This window comes from Eptatretus burgeri, chromosome 3 (genome assembly GCF_056783735.1).
Source record: "Eptatretus burgeri isolate ZD-2024b chromosome 3, Ebu_testis_v1, whole genome shotgun sequence".
Taxonomy (NCBI): Eukaryota; Metazoa; Chordata; class Myxini; order Myxiniformes; family Myxinidae; genus Eptatretus; species Eptatretus burgeri.
Window position 1 is genome coordinate 43,364,538 of NC_140963.1, and position 19,777 is coordinate 43,384,314.

The following is a 19,777-nucleotide window of genomic DNA, read 5'->3' on the forward strand; positions in this document are numbered from 1 at the left end:
TTAATAACGAGCTCCAGCTCGGAGGACAGGTGAGCTAAAACCCAGAGCCTATCTCGAACCTCTCCACCTCGTGTGGGCTTCAAGTTGTTCAGACCCGGGCTCCAGCTAGAGTGAGCTGGATCCAATTGCCGAGCCACGATCCTTCCCGAGCTTCCGCGAATCCTCCCACGCTTCTCAACACGTGCTGGTGAGATGAGGCGCCGATCCTTCGCGTCGATGCGTCGCTTCCCCGAGGAACCACCTCCCATGCTTCTCAACACGTGCTGGTGAGACGAGGGGCCGATCCTTCCCGTCGATGCGTCGCTTCCCCGAAGAACCACCTCCTGCACTTCTCAACACGTGCTGGTGAGACGAGGCGCCAAACCTTCCGGTCGATACGTCGCTTCCCTGAGGAACCACCTCCCGCGCTTCTCAACACGTGCTGGTGAGACGAGGTGCCAATCCTTCCCGTCGATGCGTCGCTTCCCCGAGGAACCACCTCTACGAAGAGGTCGATGAGTCGCACCAAGCCGGGAACCAAAATGGAGAACAAAGATCTCCACGAACCAAGAAGAAGAAGCCACTGCTCGCAGCTCGATCCGAGCAACCGGCTCAACTTCCTCCCAAAACAGAGCAGCTCGAAGCAAAAAGCTCTCCTGAGCCAAACAGAAGGCAAAGCTCACTGCACCACCAAAGCAAAAAGCCTCCTCCCGAGCCAGGTCTCAGCCGAAGCTCACTGAGCCAGCCAAAGCAAAAAGCTTCCGAAGGCCTCAGCCCTAACCCAAGCCAAGCAGGACCCTACGGTCTGCTGAACGACTTCTCTCTGCCGAAGCAAGAGCTTACTAACTAAGAACAAAGAAAGGATCTCGTCCTTATCCTTCTCCCGCCCTTCCCCTGATCCCGGCGTGACTCATGCCCTCATGCTCCATCCCCCACTCAGCCACGGGTGGGAGGGAGTTGTTGACATCATGAGTCACGGGATGGCAGGGTAGTTCTTGCTCTTCGCAGAAGAGTGGGAGGGATGTCTCCATTGTTCGTTCCCTCACTATTAAATTGATCCGTAGCGCATCTAATCAATTTCTGAACATTTAAACAATGAAAGGTGAGCTACCTGGCGAACAAGCACTTATCGACATAGCTGACTAAAGGAACCTGTATGTTGTGTGCAATTGAATTCCCAAATTCGTAACACTATATTAACAACCAAAGTTGTCCGTATCTTTTTGGAACACCATGTACAGCACACTTAACGATGCAGTACCCCTGCTGAGACTACATCAAACAGCAGGAATTGAATTCCGAAACAAACAATTCCTTCCTCCCATAAAGGAAGTTTAGTATGAAGATAAGAATCAAATAAATTAAAATATGGTCGAAATTAAAGTCACCTGTTAAGTATTATTTTTAAACACCAGTCTTTGCAAACTTTGTGAACAACCAAACAAAATTTCATGCACCATGAAGATAATCAAAATAATGACCAATTACTGCACCGTAGTCCAAAGAAGGAAGCCAGACATAACAAAACATACATATAGTATATCATAAGTTTTTCTCCCCGATTAGACGCATAAACCTAACTCCACCCTATTTGTAAAGCAGCAGTTCATACTGTTCCCTTGCTGCTATAATTAGATGCTCAAGCCCCAAGCATTATAGTCTCCATGCATGCCGGTGAGGTTTTCTCATTAGGAATAACGAAAAATATATTGTTTCTTATTTTGCAATTCACAGAACCTATGAAATTGAATGTAAAGCGAATGTGGGGTTGATTTTGTTTTACCTGACTCATGAAACCATAAAGTGTACGTTTTTCCGAGTTATGAAATAAACAATTAGAACAAAAGTGATGCTACATCTGTGTAAATTAGCAGAGTACTCATAATATTTGGATGCATTGTGCATACACATTTGTGTTCAGGCTGGTAAGATAGCTTAGAGGTGTGCACACTCGAATTTGAGCTGTTTAACCTGGGTTAGAATCTCGACCAGCTATAAACTGTCACCCTAGTGTTTTGTATGCAGGTGAAGCATACATGTGTGCACCATCTATTCGAAGGATGTTAACCAAGAGGAACCGTCTTCCAGCACTGGATGCTGGTGGACATTTAAGATCTCACTGTGTCTTTTGCGAAGAGTCGGCAAATTATCCACCGCAATCTGAATAAATTACAAATTCCTGCATCATTAACCTTCAATCGAATGTCCGGCTTGGCTTGGCTTGGCAGTTAATGAAAAACTTAAGCCAAAAATATTTCCCTGGTTTACCCCAAAAGAAGGTGGGAATAATTGGGTTTGCTAAAATAGTAGCACAGGTAGTAGTCGTAATAATTTTTTTAAAACTACAATTGTGTCAATAAATGCTCAAAATGTGTTTAGCTGTACTATAACTCCATGAACCTGCTTGAAATCAATTTGGCTGGAAACTGAGTTTTGATGTCTTGGAGCTGTTAATTCATTAACCCCATACAATGCAAGTTCCAAAATAATAATACAATGGTGTTCCTAATTGTCTTTCATGCCTGAGTCGTAATGAGGCAAGCATGAGGTATATGGTTGGCTGTCGGAGTTGGGCCACTGCCCTTTTGGATTCGCCTTCTTAATTAGGCCCACTCCCAAGGCTCACCACTTTCACTTTCTTTGCCTACTTCTATGACAATCTTTGGCAATGAGCTGGTAAGAGCAGTGATAAAATGTAACAAAAACACATCAAACCAAAGAAAAATTAAACAAGATAGTTTGGAGAAAGAATAAGCAGGAATAGCTGTTTCAGATTCTTGGCTTCACAACTGGTCCTGTTTTTATCCTGGCAGAAGGGGGATATTGTTGTAACCCGGGTCGTCCGTCCAGCTGGCTGGGCGTCAACATTTATAGCTTTGAGTGCGATAATTCATAAACTGTTTGCCATATCGATTTGAAATTTGGGTCACACATGTATCACCTGAAAAGGAAGAACTGTATTGATTTTGGGTGTGCCCGGATCCAAGATGGCCGACTGGGGCGGCCATCTTGAAAAAAAGTTTTTTTGTAATAAATGGAAAACCGCTTATCTGATTTCAATTATTTTTTGTTACTACGTTCCTCATCCCTGGAGAACTTTTCCAACATGGGGTCGGCCCGCTCGGACGTCCAATATGGCCGCCATGCAGCCATGTTTAAAAAACGACGTTATCGCGTTATAGGCTCTATTTTTTTTCTTTTCTGATGAAACTTGTTGGAAATGTAGGTAACGGAACGAAGTAGGTTGCTATTGAATTTTGGCCATGTCTAACATAAAATATGGCCACCAGGCAGCCATCTTGAAAAATGACATTATCGCGAAATAGGCCCTAAATTTTTATTTAAACTTTTTGCTGAATAGCTCGAAAGACATGGTGACCAAATGTTGTCTTGTTTCCAATTCACCTCCCTCATTATCTGGAATATTCCCCATCTCTGATGGGTATGTTTACTATATCTTTTCACTTGATCAGCTCTCATTTTCACAACCGCAAAGATGATTTTATTTGTGTTAATTTCTTCTCTATCTGTAATTACTGAATCAGAGAAACCAACTACTAAGGTTTCCTCGACACAAATCTACTCCAATAAAAAGTCAAATACTTACAGAATCTGATCCATCAAAAGTGTCTGAATTTATGTGCATCACGTGGGATGTTTTATGTATCACTCGGTGAATATTATTCACATCACACACAGCTTGGGTAAGGAAAATGATCTCTCAAAAGAGGAATTATCATGAGAACCTGTGAGCATCAGCTTTGGGCTCTTCTCTACAGCTTCAAAATTTGAGGAAAGTGTATTGTATAAAAATCTAATGGTGTCTGTCAAAACCTGTTGACTTTGTCTCTCCATCCCTTGTCCCATTTGTTGTGCATCAATCTCTTATCCTCAATCTTTTAACTTTTACATTAGTTTCAAATTTCATAGAAATAAAACAGACAATTTCTCCTTGGAAAAAACAGACAAATAGAAAAAATATATATATATCAACAACATTCACATGCAAGCAGAACACCGAGTGGCCGGGTCAGGGTTGAAGGTGGGAGGGAGGGAATCATCATTGATGGAAATAGTTGGAGGATTGGTCACATTGTGCAAAGATGTACAGTGCTATCATCAGAGAAACATCACAGAATTGATCCAAAGTAGACAAGAGCACTAGATATCCAAAAGGACAACATGATGGTCGAGACATTTCAATCTCATTTTCAGAATATTGTCTTAGTTTTTCCAAATGACTCATGTGGACATTGTGTTTGATTACTGAAACAGGTGACCAGGTGCACCCTGTATAAACTGAACCCGAAAAGGATTAAGTACAGGGGAAAAGGATCATATAAGACGTAATCTCTTCTGCAAATTAAAGTTGATGACCATCAGGCAGTGTATGCATATGTATCAATTTCTACACTTGCCCGATGTACAAATTGTGTACAAAATTAAAAAAAAAAACGATTTTACTTTCGTGTTTGTCAAAGTAAACTCAGTGCCACTTCCACAGAAAAAGTAAGCTTCCAAAATTGACCACATGCATGCCAAAGAAAACAAAAGGCCACAAAGCAAGATGAGGCTTCTTTTTCTTTTCTTGCAGATGGGTTGATGGATGGGGAGGTGGAAGTAGTGGAGGGTGATGAGGTTTAAGGGAAAAGTGGAACTAGATACCACATGAGAGGAAAAGTAAGAAAGCGGGACACGTGTACAGTCATACTCCAGAACCATGTCATGCTACCTCTATTTCACAACTAGTCATAGTTGTACACACTCTCATATATTCACACATAACCAACGGTGGAGATGGCTGTGCAGCATTTGAAAGACTCCAAGTCATGCTCTCTACAGAAAACCCACCTCGTCAATTACAGGGAAATTTGAATGGTTGAATGAATAGTAGGATAAAATGGACACGTGTATGTCAGATCACAGAGTAATACCTGATTAGAAAATTATATGTATTTAATATAAATATAAAATTCCCAGATGAAAACCAAAATTAGGTTATAATTAAACCAGGAAAAGCAAGCCTCATATGGATATTACCTTACCTCAGCCTAATGTATTGTCGCGCCTGAATATCTGTTAATACTGAATTCCTCAGAGCCGGGAGCTTTCGTCCCAAAGGATGGTCAAAGTGGTCTTTTAATATGCACTGCATTCAATTTGACTTTACTTTAACATTCCCCAAGGTCATCCAAACGATCCGAAACGATAGTAAACCCACAAGGAAAGCAGATGGCTGAAACATTCTCTTACCATTTAAAGGATTTCTTTTATAATGAAAAGCACAAGGAAGAGGGTCGACAAGATGATATAATAACGGAACAAACCAAGCGTGTCATAAAGACACAAGAAGGAGAATGGGATCGGCATACATTTACAATGAGGAGAAATAAAAGCTCAAAACATAACCCATTAGGCACCACAGATCTCACTTTCACACCAACACAATAATGCAGGTGGGACTTCCCTTTTCTTTCATGCACAAGGTGGATGCAGGACTTTATGGTCTCTGCTTTATAGACCAGGAGGGAGATGAGAGCCAATAATGATTCAGGGCCAGCAATGGGTGGACCTTCAACTTAGCCAGATGGTCCCCTTTTGTCCGTTTTCCTCCAGGACCTCCAAAACCACAGGGTGATCCCAGCTTGGGTCAATTCCCCATGAGGCTTCTCCTCGAAGCGAGGTATCCATCCTCCTTTCCACATGAGCCTCCTTTTTCTCTCCTGGTGGATTTATTTATCCTCATCGAGGACTCTTTAGTCCCTCATTGCCCTCTCTCATGGACTTCCTGGGAGACTTTGTTCGCCTCTCCAGTCTCAACTCTCAAGTTCTCCTCTTTCTCCTTGGCAGACCCCTCGCTTTGGGTCCTGCCCACAGGGGCAGGCTCAACAAAAATTAAATGTACATCTTTTCTTCTGGGCTCTACAACCCACTGTGCCACCATAGCTGGCACAAACAGGCCAGAGCTATCATAATCTGCCTTGTTGCACACGTCACACATGTGCCTCTGCGATGACAAGTCCACACCGAGCCTCACCCACAAACAAGAGCTTTTGCATATGAATAATTAATCTCTACGCTCTCCGTAAATTATATACGCTGCCTCCTCAGCATCATGTGTAACAAACGACTTACTCTGACAGATCCCTGCTACATGACAATCTAACCTCCTGGAAACACATGGACCATACTATGCTTATCACGATCAAGCTATGAATCCCTCCCCCTTTTCCACATAACAATATTGTTGTGGGAATGATCTTTAGGGGTTAATAAAACTGTTTAGTAGAACGACAGTTCTTTTATAGGATTTGTTTAGATAAGCGTGACGTACTGTTTGTGCAATAGATATACATTGGTGATGTACAGTGAGATGTTTGTTTTCCATATGCTACTCTTTTATCATCCCCTATTCAAACTTCTGGCTGTGCATATTAAATGCTATTTTCCTCTGTTCACATGTCTTTACAAAGAGCACACGTGAGCTTTGAAGCTCAAGCCATGAGAATGTGCAGGCGTGGTGAATCTGCGTTGAGGAAGTTGGCAATAGCCTCACCACTGAAGCTGATTGTCAGAGCGAAATAGCATTGAAGGAAGTCGGCAATTACGGGAGCTCATTCACGCAGCCCTGCACGAGGCCAGATTGGCAGTGTCATTCCGTTTCTGGCTGCTTTAAAGGAGAAGGAGTTTTTTTGAGGGAGAGAGAGAGGGAGAGATCGAGAGAGAGATAGAGATAGAGATAAAGATCGAGATAAAGAAAGAAAGAGAAAGAGAGAGAGAGAGAGAGAGAGAGAGAGAGAGAGAGAGAGAGAGAGAGAGAGAGAGAGAGAGAGAGAGAGAGAGAGAGAGAGAGAGAGAGAGAGAGAGGAAAAGAAAAAAGCGAGGAAAAAAAAAAAAGAGTTATGCTTAATGACCGAACACAAAAAAATCTCATATCAGAACAGCTGTACACGCAACAACACAAGAGAGTTTGTAATGTTAACCACAGGCACTTCTGCAAAAACTTTGATATTCCAGTTCCAGAAAATTTGTGGGAAAATTAACCAAAAGTAATGACTGAAAACATGGAAGTACCTACCGCACATGTATGACCTAATTATGCCATCGAGTGTGAACATCGAAAACAAAGCATTGTGACCAGAAATCATACTTCTGTACAAAAAAAAAAGATAAGAAGGCATTGCTAATTGAGGTGTTAATACCAGTTATTTTGGACTAAACATTGCAGAAATCAAGGAAATGACCAAACACCAAGATCTCAAAAGTGAAGTGAAAATATACTGGAAGCTGAAGAATGCCAAATTTGTACCAGTGATCGTGGGAACTACAGGAATGATGACAAAGAACCTCACAGAGATATTAAAAACCATCCCTTGGAATATAATTACTATACCAACAAACTAAGCTTGGAGGCTTCCAGGGTTCCGCGACGATCATGAAGAGAGCCCTCGGCAAAAAAATTTGAGAACAGAAAACTTCACAGTGTGTTCCATGAATCGTGAGCCCCCCCCCTCAAAAAAAATGTTGGGTTTCTGGGAACATGCTGCTCAATGAATTGGGTAGGTAGGCAGGGATTTTTTTGGGGGGGGGTGGAATTTATTTTTCGGACGTGTTTAAATGGAAGCTGAACAGCATTTCAGATTCTACATCTTTCCAACCAGTATGTATATGTTGAAAGTTGAGAAGATATCGAATCATGAACTTTAACATCGTGAGATACCAAATTAGGGGTAAAACAGTATTATGTACACAAGTCAGGATTAAAAGACACCGATTTAGTATTTCTGCAAGGATTCCCTTAAACATTGAAGCTGGTCTCGGCAGTGATAAAGACAGCCTATCATTAACAAGGCTCGACAGGCCATGTGAATGAATTGAAGAATACTAATCTCCCATTCATCATCCCTGAAAATCTTGTATGTTCAGACATTGGACCCTTTCCAGTTGATAAAAATCCGAGATTACACCCTTTGGGGGCATTCATGAGGTAAATACTCTTCAAAATAAGAAACTTTAACCCACTCCCCACTCCCAACTAATGCACTTTAAACTTTATCTGCATAATGCAGCAGCATTGCAATTGTTATACATCCCCCCAGATACCCCTTCTCTTCTCCCCCTCCCCTCTACACTCTCCTCCCCTCATCTCTCTCCTCCCTTTCCCCTCACCTCTCCGCTTCCTCTGCTTCCCCTTCCTCTTCTCCCACCCTCCTCCTCCCCTGTATTCATGTGAGCGAAGCAACAGGTGGTATTTGCTGATATAAAATAAAATGTGCATACTAGTTGCAGGGTATAAATAGGCCCCTTCCCCCGACAAAGTACAGTGGCATCTATTAAAGGCACACACGAAAATGAGATAATGATAAGATCTTGCAATTTTTCTTGATTTGTAACAAAACTGGCGAAACTTTATTTCCAAGAAATTCAGTTTTGTATTTTAAATTATTCATTTCCACTTCGTTTTTCTATTTTAGACCGATGTTCACAATATGCTTCTGTTAATAGCATCGACCAATGAACACCTCTCTGGCTCGAGCAGAAGTGACGCTTCGTTTATTGGCCCACATCAGGAACACTATATACATTCTGTTACACCTCACTTCTTAATAATGAGTAAGATCAAACATTGTAAAAGTATTGTCAACTGAACAATCAGAATCCACAAAGCTTTAGCAACATGTTAAACTACTTATTGGCTTGTATTGCCACCAGAAGCCAAGTTTAAGTAAAAGTTTAACCAACTTCATATGTCAGGTATATCAGTGCAAGGCTGCAATGGTCATCAACACCAGTTTACAAGAAGTTTATGGATTTAACAAACAAAATCTTTACACTTCTGAGGTTTAACAATCTCACGTCCTCATCTAGGATGCTGCACAGTTGGACGCATGTGTGTTGCAGTGTGCGTGCAGTCAGGTGTGTAATGTTCTCTCAGAGGTGTACCTGGCTGTGGCATACCCGCTCCACTGTTCATGTCTTCATGAATGTTATTGCTCATATTGCTCGTCACAGCAGGTTCTTACTCATGAGGGGTCATGACGTCATCTTCAGGGGTCATGAGAACTGGTGGTGGCTCATTCGTTCTCAACAGATGACATCTGTTCCTGCATAAACCACTCCTGATGCCGTTGTCAACCCAGTATGATCTGGGGTGCGAATCCACTTTGGTAACGATGACTGCCAGCCAGGTGTTCTTCCTCCTGATGTGAGCAATCTCACCTGGCTGCTGGTTAGCCAGTGATCTTGCCGATCTGTCATGATAGACTCTCCGTTTCAGCTTCTGTTGCATCAACTCTGCTCTGGGATCGACTATTGCTGATTTGAGCAGCTGCTTGGTGACTGGTATCTTGGGTCTCAGAGTCCTGCTCATGAAGAGCTGTGCCGGCAAGAATGATGTAACTGTGACAGGGGTTTTTCGGTACTCCAGAAGTGCCAGGTAAATGTCATCAGCTTTCTTCATCATCCTCTTGATGGTTTGGATAAAATTCTCACTTTGGCCATTGGACTGGGCAAATCAAGGACTGGATGTCGACTGTTTCATTCCCCAGTTTCGCGTGAACCGCCTGAACTCTTGACTGTCAAACAGCATATTATCACTCATGAGCTCTTCTGGAATACCACGATGTGTGAAGACCTTCTTCATCTTAGTAACGATCATGATGGCAGTCTTGTCCTCAATCTCCACCACCTCCGGATAATTGCTAGATTAATCAACCACCAGGAGATAGTCTGCTTTGATTTGTGAGGACATCGGCTCCCACCTTCTGCCATGCAAGCTCAGGTTTAGGGTGTGGTTTCAACGGCTCCTTGGTCTGTGCATTCCCATGGCCGAGTCAAACTGCACAGTTGACCACTGTCTGTTCAATGTCTGCAGTCATGTTGGGCCAAAACAGAGCACCAGCAGCCCTGGCTTTCGTTTTTTAGCTCCCATATGACTCATGTAGCAGAGCCAGCACCTCACTCTTCATTAAACTCGGGATCACATTGCGGTCACCAACACACAGCAGTCGGTCAGCAATGTGTACCTCATCTTGGACCAGCCAGTAGTCTTGGAGGACGCTCGCAGCACTGTGCTTCTTTTTTGGTCATCCCATCATGGCTGCCTGCCTTACCATCTGGAGGTCAAGGTCCTCAGCAGCTGCAGCTCAGCTCTGCTCTTGTTTCATGGCACTCACCAGCATGTCACGCACCAAGCAGTGAACCAAGACTTCTATGTCAAGCGCCATCAGGTCAGCTGATCAGTCACCAGGTAAATATGCATGACTCAGTGTGTCGGCTACGTACATGTACTTACACGGGACATACCTCACATCAAGTTAATAGCACTGTAATCTCAAAAGTATTCTCTGCAGTCGTGGAGTCACGTTGCCCAGGGGTTTCTTGAAAATTGCCTCTTGAGAGCGGTGATCCATCTGCACATTCACTGGCTTTCCGTACACATACTGGTGGAATTTGTGGCATACGTAACAGATTGCCAACAGTTCCTTTTTGATCTGTGCATAGTTCTTTTTAGTATCCGTCATGGATCTTAATGCGTAGTGAACTGGCCAACCCTCCTGGAGCAAAGAACCAGGCCCACTCTGGCTAGCATCTGCTTGGATTGTCACCGGCTTGGAGACGTCGTAGTATCTCAAAACGGGTTCTGTTGCCAATGCTGCTTTGACCTTGTTGAGACTTTGTGTGTGTTCCCCTTCCCAGCTCCAGGCTGCATCTTTCTTTAGCAGTGCATGGAGTGGTGCCGTGGTCTCTGACTCATTCGATATACATTGGTCTAGGTATTTGACCATGCCCAATAGGTGCTGAAATGCTGGCTTGTCTTCTGGTGTAGGTATGTCAGCAATTTCTCAGATCTTGGACTTGTCTGGTGTCAATCCCTCTTTTTTTTTTTTTTTTTTTTTTTTGTATACCTTGGTCGAGGCTCGTATGAGAGCAAACACACAACTCACAGCAAGGAGGCATGAGACAAGAGGGGCGGGAGTGGAAGGGACAAAACAGTGGGGAACAGACACATTAGGTGAACTGTGGAAGGGAGAGGGATGGGGATGGGACGGGGAACATGGCGAAGAGAAGATGGACATTTCAGGGACTTTCAGGAAGGAAAGCAGGAGAAATGAAGGAAGTGGGCTTGGGTGGATTATCGGGGGTAGAAAAGATCGAGGATTTGGATGGGGGAAGATAAGAGGTGGTGGTGAACAGCTGTTTTGAAAGCCTGGAGGGAAGAATGGGAAAGAATAGAGTGAGGAAGTTTATTCCAAAGGCAGGAAAAAGAGCAATGAAAGAGTGAACATGAGCAGTGATTCGTGATTTTGGTAGTTTTACCAGAAGGGGGTTGTTGGCAGACCTTGAGCGCCCTGTGGAAATGTGGTGGGGACAAATCGCAGAGAGAGCAGGGGGGCAAGGCTGGAGAGGAGTCGGTAGAAGACAGAAAGACCACCGACCAACCTGCGGTGATTGAGTGAGAGGCCCAAAGACTCAGCTTCATTGCGGGAGATGCCGATGATCTTAAATGCCCTGGTTTCGACAGCGTGAAGCCGAGAAAGGTGGGAGGCAGGAGCACCAGCCCAGAGGGGAGAGCAGTACTCCATCAGGCTACGGACAAAAGCTTTGTAAGTGGTCAGGAGCTCAAGAGGGCCGAGGAAGGACTTAGCACGACGGAGGATTCCCAGTCGGCGACTGGCTTTTGAGGCGAGGTTGGAAATGTGACTTTCCCAGGAAAGGTCATGGCAGATAGTGAGACCTAGAAGCTTGAAAGAAAAGACTTCTTCCAGAGGATTGTTGAGAAAGTGGATGGGGGGGTTGTAAACGGTCCTTTCGAAGAGACATAGTGAGAGTGTGAGATTTGTCTGGATTGAAAGACATGTTCCACGTGTTGGACCAGTTTGTGATTTTATCCAGATCTGCAGTGAGCGAAGAAGCTGCTGCTTGCCGGTCTGAGGGATGACAGATGGTACGGCAGAGGGTGGAGTCGTCGGCAAAGAGAAATAGAGGATTTTCCAGAGAGTCCGAGAGATCATTGATGAAAACCAGAAAAAGAACAGGGCCCAGAACGCTACCTTGAGGAACTCCAGCCTGCACAGGAAGAGGGGATGAAAGAACTCCATTTAGGGCCACACGTTGACTGCGACAGGAGAGGAAGTCTGCTAGCCATGAGTGGAGATGGCCTTGAATACCATGGGAAGAGAGTTTGGTGAGTAGGGCAGGGTGCCAGACTGTGTCAAAAGCACGTGATATGTCCAGGGATACGGCTCGGATTTCCTGTCTGGCATTGAGGACCTCCATCCATTGATGGGAGAGCAGAAGCAGCATATCCAGGGTAGAGTGACCTGGTCTGAAACCAAATTGATGATTGGAAATCAAGCCATTGGAGAAGAGGAAGGATTTCATATCTGAAGCGATGATGGATTCCATCACCTTGCTGATGATTGGGAGAAGGCTGATTGGTCTGTAGTTATAGGGATCTGTTTTTGCACCTTTTTTATGCAGGGCAGTGATGTTAGCAGATTTCCAAGCAGATGGCAGATGACCTTGGGCAAATGAGAGGGTGAATAGAACAGAGAGAGGGTGAGCAAGAGCAGAAGAGCAGGCTTTGAGGACACGTGGGCTGATGTCGTCTGGACCGGTTGCAGAATCTGACTCGAGGTTTGAAAGCAAGCTCTCCACCTTGTCAGGAGAAAAGGATACAGAGTCCAGGGACAGTTGGGTGCGACTGGGTAAAGTGGGTAGAGATAGTGATGGGTTTAGGACACAAGATTTAGCTGCAAACACCGAGTTTAGACATTCAGCTTTATCACGTGTGGAATCAGCAGTGCGGCCATTTGAGGTAAGGGAGGGGATGGAGGGGGAACATACACCAGAAACAGATTTGATTAAACGCCACCAGGATTTTGAGGAGGGAGAGAGGTTTGAGAGTTCAGACTTGAGATGAGAAAGATGTTGTTTTCTGGCTCTCCTGAGGGTAGATACACACTTGTTCCGAGCTTTGTGGAAAGAACTGAGATTGCCCTCAGTTGGGTTTGCTTTCCATGAGGCAAAGGCAAGTTGTTTCAGGACAACTGCCTCGCCACAAGCTTCAGTAAACCAAGGGCGGGAGGAAGGGTAAGACAACTGAACACGAGAGGGGATAAATCTGTGCATGAGGGAGAGCAAGTTTCTTTGAAAGAATTCCCAGGATGAGTTGATGTTTGAGAAAGTAGTGATGGGAGACCAGTCTGTAAGTTTGATGGCTGCTCGGAGACCCTGCCAGTCGGCTTGAGTGAAATGCCAGACTCGACGGCGGTGAGGTGGTTCCCTGATAACAGCCAGAGAGATGTCCACTTTGACTAGGACATGGTCAGAAGAACCAATTGGAGCGAAGGAAGAGCAGCAGATATTGTCAGGGAAATTTGTCAAAACCAGATCCAGAAGAGATGGAGTACCATTGGTTGAGATCCGGGTCGGGAAGTTGATCGATTGAGTCAGTCCCAATGAGTCGCAGAAAGCTTTTGCTGAGGTGCCATGGCAGGTGAGAGAGGTACCCACACCTCGCCAACTGGCGTGATGACAATTGAAGTCACCACATAAGAGGAAGAGAGAGTTTGGATGAGAAGATAGAAGATGGTCTATGTTTTCGGATAGTGAGGTGTAGATGGAGTCATCACTGTTCGGTGGACGGTACAGTACACATATAAACATGAGGTGGGAGTGGAGGGGAAGCCGAAGCCAGAGGTATTCCTGGGGGTGTGGGGGAGTGAGAGCAGTGCATGGAGAGTGAGGAATAGAGTCTTTGATGAAGAGAGCAATACCTCCACTAGGACGAGGCTCAGGTCTGTCATACCGTAAGAGGGAGTAGCCAGGGAGAGATACTTGGGAGTCAGACACGTCTTGGGAGAGGAAAGTTTCTGTTAGGCAGATAATGTCTGGTTTGTCAGTGGCAACCTGTATGGAAAGATCTGAAAGGTTTGAGCGAAGGCCCCGGATATTTGAGGTCCACACTTTTAATGAAGAGGAAGGGGAGGAGGCTTTGGGTGCAGGAGGTGGAGGGGGAGGGGGAGGGTAGGACAAAGGACGAGGGGGGCAGGTAAGGAGGGTTGCTGAAGGAGTGTGGGGTATTGCAGAATAGCGAGGGGAGGGGGCCGAATGAGGAGGAGAAAAGGCTCTGTGGTGCTGGGGGAGACGGGGGACAAGAGACAAGGAAGAAGGCAGTTGGGGATTTGAGGAGGTGGAGTGAAGAGATGGAGGTGAGAGGGCAGTGGAGGGAGGCAGGTTGGTGGAAGAGAGAGGGGGCAACTTTGAGAAGGAAGAGTGAGGGGGATGAAAGGTGGGAGAAAGGTGAGGGGGAATTTTTGAGAGAGGTGAGAGGGAGGCTTGGAGGGAGAAGAGTGGGATGGTTGCTTTGAGAGTGAGAGTGAGGGGTGAGGGGGGTGAGTTGGCACTGAAGTTGGAAAAAAAGAATGGTTGATGGAAAGTGAACATCCATGGCAAACTGTGGTTTTTAAAAGTTTTAGGTCAGAGATGCGATTTAACACAATTCTTGATGGATGCAATGAAGGCGAATTCAGAGAATGGAGAGAAGAAGCGCTGTAATAGTTGGATTTTTTAGGCAAGGAATGAAGGAGAGGACGAAATGAGAGCAGTCTGTTAAAATAGCAGAAGAGTAGTGCATTGTGAAACAGTAAAGAGTACCACATGTGTGAGAGAGGAAGATGAAGCATTATAAGATCGTTTTTGTTGTTAAAAATAATGTATGAGAGAGTTCAACAGATTAGGTCATGGAAGTGTAAAAAAAAAAAAATCGAGGAAGAAGACGAGGAGGAAGTTAAGAGGAAGAAGAAGAAGCAAAATCGGGAGAAGGTGAGCGTGTTGTTGTTGTTGTTGTAGGGTAATTTTTTTTATTTTTTATTTTTTTATTTAGATAAGAAAGAGATTAGTTGGGAGAATGGGGGATGTTTGGAAAGTGGGGAGGATCAAAATTGAAGGTAATGGGGAGGATAGAAATTGAAGGTAATGGGGAGAAAAAACAAACAAACAAAAAAAAAAAACGATCGAACACCGAGTGGAACCGGTAGGCCTCAAGTCTAGGCCTAGGCCTCAAGCACAGGTAAGAACGTCGACAAAAATACTCACAAAATAGCACGATTTTTGAAACAAAACCGAACTAGCAACACATAGTAACATGTAGGTGAGAAAATTAAACAGTTAAAACGGGACAAATAACAACCGGAAACTTAGCTTTGAGAACGTCAGCAGGGAGCCCCGAAGGAGACCTCTTGCTGCTCCAAAACCGGAACCGGAAGAGTGATGATGTTGCCCATGTACAGCATTTTGGGCACTTGGAACTGTACCTTGGTCCTGTTGAACTTCACCTGTTGTTGGCGAGCTCTCTGCATAACCTTGTGCAATATTTGGTCATGTTCTTCCACGGTTTCAGCGGCAATGATCATGTCGTCGGCGATAACCTGCACACCCGGAATGCCGCTGAAGGCCTCCTGGTTTCTCTTGTGCATGATTTCACTTGCTGACAGTATGCCAAAAGGCACGCGGCAGAATGTCATCCTTCCCCCGCGTGTCTTAAATGTGCACAGGTAGGAGGACTTCTCTGTCCGCTTCACATGCCAGTACCCATCAGCCATGTCAATCACTGTGAACACCTTCTTGTTGTTATTCAGTTATCTCTGCACATCACTTGGTGTAGGCATTGTGTATCTCTCTCGTTTGATTGCATGGTTCAACGGCTTTGGGTCGAGGCAGAGTCTCATGCGGTCATCTATTTTTTCAGTGATTATGAGGGTACTAACCCAGTCGGTGTGCTTGTCGACCTTGGCCACGATATCCTGTTTCTCCAGCTGCTCCAGAGTGCCTTTCAGCTTCTCATACTTTGCATAGGGAACACGTCTGGCTGGCTCAACAGTCGGTGTGACATCTGGATTCAGCTCAATGTTGTACTCCTGCTTGAACTGACCAGTGCCTGTGAACACATCTGTGTATTGCTCGAGCAGCCTCTCCTTGGTCAGTGGAGCTTGCAGTGAATCTATACGCTTGATAAGGCCCAGATTCTCACATGCGTTTTGCCCTAGTATGGGAACAATGGTTTTCTAAGTTACATAGAATTTGATTCTCCAGTCCTGGCCTTTGTGCTTGCAGGGAATCACTGTTGCACCCAACAGCTGAATCTTGCAATCACCAAAAGCAGTGAGAATGATGTTGGTGGGTGTTATGGTGTGCTCAGGCATTGCAATAGTCAAGGTAGCAAGCAATAAAATGCCAATAATAAAAAAACGCCATGGGTCAGGGTCAGGTGTCCAATCGAAGCGGGGTTGCATCAAAGTGAGACGTGTTGGTACTCGGTCATCACTGCCAGCAGTTATAAGGTGGCAGTTCTAATTATGTCTCTTACTAATTACGTACCACACCAGTACACAAAAAACACACAAAATACACCACACAAAACAAGTCCTGGCGAGGGTCTGCAAACTTTGAGTGCTCTTTTTCTTGTTTACAATTGCTATTATAAGGGGGGTGGACACTTATCCAACCAAGATATTCTAGTTTTGTATTTTTAATTAATTTTCTGAAATCTGTAGAATTTTTTTTCCACTTGGAAGTTGTGGGTTACGATGTGTAAATAAAGGTGGAAAAGGTCTGATTTAATGCAATTTAATTCCAGGCTATAAAGCAACAAAAGATAAAAAGTTTGAAAGGGGGTGTAAACTTTCTATAGGCACTGTAATTGGAGGAAGAAGAATAGAAGAGAATCAGCAGGTGGTTGGCAGCTAAGATGATGCATTTAGCAGGAAGGAGGTGGTTCTTCTGACAGGAAGACATGGTAATGGAGTTGTTGAAAGAAAAATGGTGTTGCATGGTTCTTCTGACAAGTAGACAAGATAATAGAGTTGATGAAATCTGGAAGGTGTTTTGTGGTATCTCGTGTTCGCCAACTGCTGCAGCACAACAGCAGGGCACACATGATAGCTATTTTGCAAACACCTTTGGAAAGCTGGAAGAATAGCTTCGGAGGTGTGTGTACTCACCTCTGAGCTATCTGGCCAAGCCTGGGTTCCAGCTATAAACTGTCACCTTCGTGTTCCAAAGGCTGGACGATTCATCAATGTGTGCACCATCCCTTCGATTGGCATTAAACTGGGTGTCTAGTTTGCTGGCATTAGTTGGTGAATGTTAAAGACCCCACTGTGATGTGATGAGTCATTGAGCTTTTGCAGCACCCTGCCTGAATTCCAAAAAACCTATACTCTTCGTCAAGTATCTTGTGTCGGAGTGGAGACCCATCCAGGATTGTAACCTTGACCCAAAGAACCTGTTTTGGCAAAACCGACACTCTGTATAGAGCATGGAGTATGAATGAACAACTCAGGACAAGAAGATGGTCGTACATCATGGGTTAAACGGTTTGGATTGACAACATGGTCACACCCTGCTGTGTGCACTGAGAGACAACAGCTACAGCTCCTTGTATGATATTGTTGTGGATCTCGCCACTCTGGCATGCGGACGACCGCTTTTAGCTAATTCGCGGCCGCACGCGCCCACCGACCGTGGCAATCCAGTCGTAGCTTTCGGATCAACGCCAAAATCCAGCAACGGGTGTGTTTTTAACCACACCATAGATCAGCCAACTTTTCTGTCCACGCGCTACAGGGTTGATTGCCGAATTGTCGATGTACCTAATTATTCGCGCAGACAGAATTGCCGGGGATTTATGCCTCAGCGGAGCCTGCACGAAAATGAGCCGCTTTTAAGCAGCTTGTTCCGTTTGCGATTTGCCGAGCGGTTTTATATCGCCAAGCCCCGATCCGAATTACAATCCGATTACTTTATCGGCTATTAAAAGCCAGCTAATATTCCGAACGCAATTACGACAGCTCAATGGAGGAAGGGACGCAATGAGCAGGTGAATATTCAACAAAAGGGGACATTTATTTTAGAAAACATGCACGAATGCAGTCAAGGCAATGAATGGGGGTAGGGACAAGACGCGAGCAAACAAAAGAACTACAGCCATTCTATTTATTATTTACACAATCACTTAGTCAGTTCTACTTATAGGACAAGGCGCCACAACTTTCATGCAAAGAAAACCCCAGGAAAGGAAAGGGTAGAACAGGACCCGTAGGTCTTTAATGTTTCCACGGAGCTGTGAAAACCGAAAGAGCTCTACCAGACCGCGCAGGTTACCTGCCACCCTCGTGGTGACTCGCTGGACAACCCCTGATGTCTCGTCGTCAACACGGCAGCTGGTGTGATGGCGACTTGTTTGGTCCGGGCCTTGCCGTGCGGCCTGATCGATTGGGCCTAGCTGACAACGCCTCGGAGGAGCGAACAGGCCTTGCTCTTTTAGAGTTGATGTTCTCTTAAGAGCCCGCTCACTCCTCGGTGTCGCTCAGACCGTCCCGGGGCCCGATCACCTCGGACCATTATGCTGCTGGTTTGCGACGTCTCACCGGCTGCCTCCACCGACCAACAGCCCTGCACTGGAGTCGAACTTCTCCCGGACTCCAAGCTCCGCTGCGCCACGACGAGCAACAGCCCTGCACCAGACTCGAACTTCTCCCGGACTCCAAGCTCCGCTGCGCTCCGACGAGTAACAGCCCTGCACTGGACTCGAACTTCTCCCGGAATCCAAGCTCCGCCGCGCTCGACGCTCCTCTCCTCAACTGCACTGGGCTTGGCGTCCCAGCACTCCCTCTTATGGGGTACGGGGGTGCGTTTTGGTCTTTTACCTCTGACCTTTCACCCACCGCTGGCTCCGCCCCTTTTGTCATTTTGATCCGATGACGCCAAACGCGGAGAAAGCGGACGTGGTTGAAATCACCGGCCGTGGAAAGCGGACGTGGCAGAAATCACCGTCCGTGGAAAGCGGACGTGGCAGAAATCGCCGGCCATGGAATGCCGTCACTGGCGAAAAGATGACAGCATCTGTGGAGATGAAGGTGAGAAGATGAGGTTGTCGTTCGTTATGGCGAAGGTGGTGAGATGTTGGCGGTTGGGGCGGAGGTGGTGAGGAGATGATTGTTTGTTTGCCAAAATAAAGATAGCAAAAGAAAAACACTACCTCAAAGATGCACAGCCCGGCTCACGAATAATTCCCTTTCGACATCGGTGGGGAAATCTATTCTGGACACACACTTATCGACATAACTGATCTTCGGGGAACCTGAATGGTGATTTGTGAATTTCCACAACCGTAACAATATCAACAAAGCTTGACCTCAAGTTAACAAACACACAATGCCACGGGCAGTGGGAAAGACAAAATACCATCCTGGTAGCCACTAACATCATCCACTTTAGTGAAGGCCTCAAACAGCTAATTAGGAGACTCATCCATCATATTCACAGATAAATGATGTAGCACACTCCTCTGTAAATGTGACTGCAACGAGATCAGTGATGTTTCCATGCTGGCATCTTCAACTGTTATCCAATAAGCTCAGAGCTTTGCAATTCATCACCTATAGTAAGTGCCTCAACAACATGTCAACTCACTCGGCACACCAACTCACCAGAATTCCAATGCACCCCCTTTGAGCTTTGAATGCATCTCTTGTAACTTCTAATGAATGAGTGGGTCTCCAAATTCGATCATATCTTTGTGGGCAATAAAAATTCTCTTCAGCACACTTTTGTAACCAGGTTTCCAATCCAACCTTCTGTCATATCATTAGTAAGCCACATGCCTCTGTGTGTGCTTTCCTGACCTACCCAGCCATGAAAGTGGTGATATTGGTAAATAGGTACGAGGAACATTACAAATGAGAAAGATATGCTGATTGTTTGGTTCTTGTACTTTCTGGCTGGGCTAACT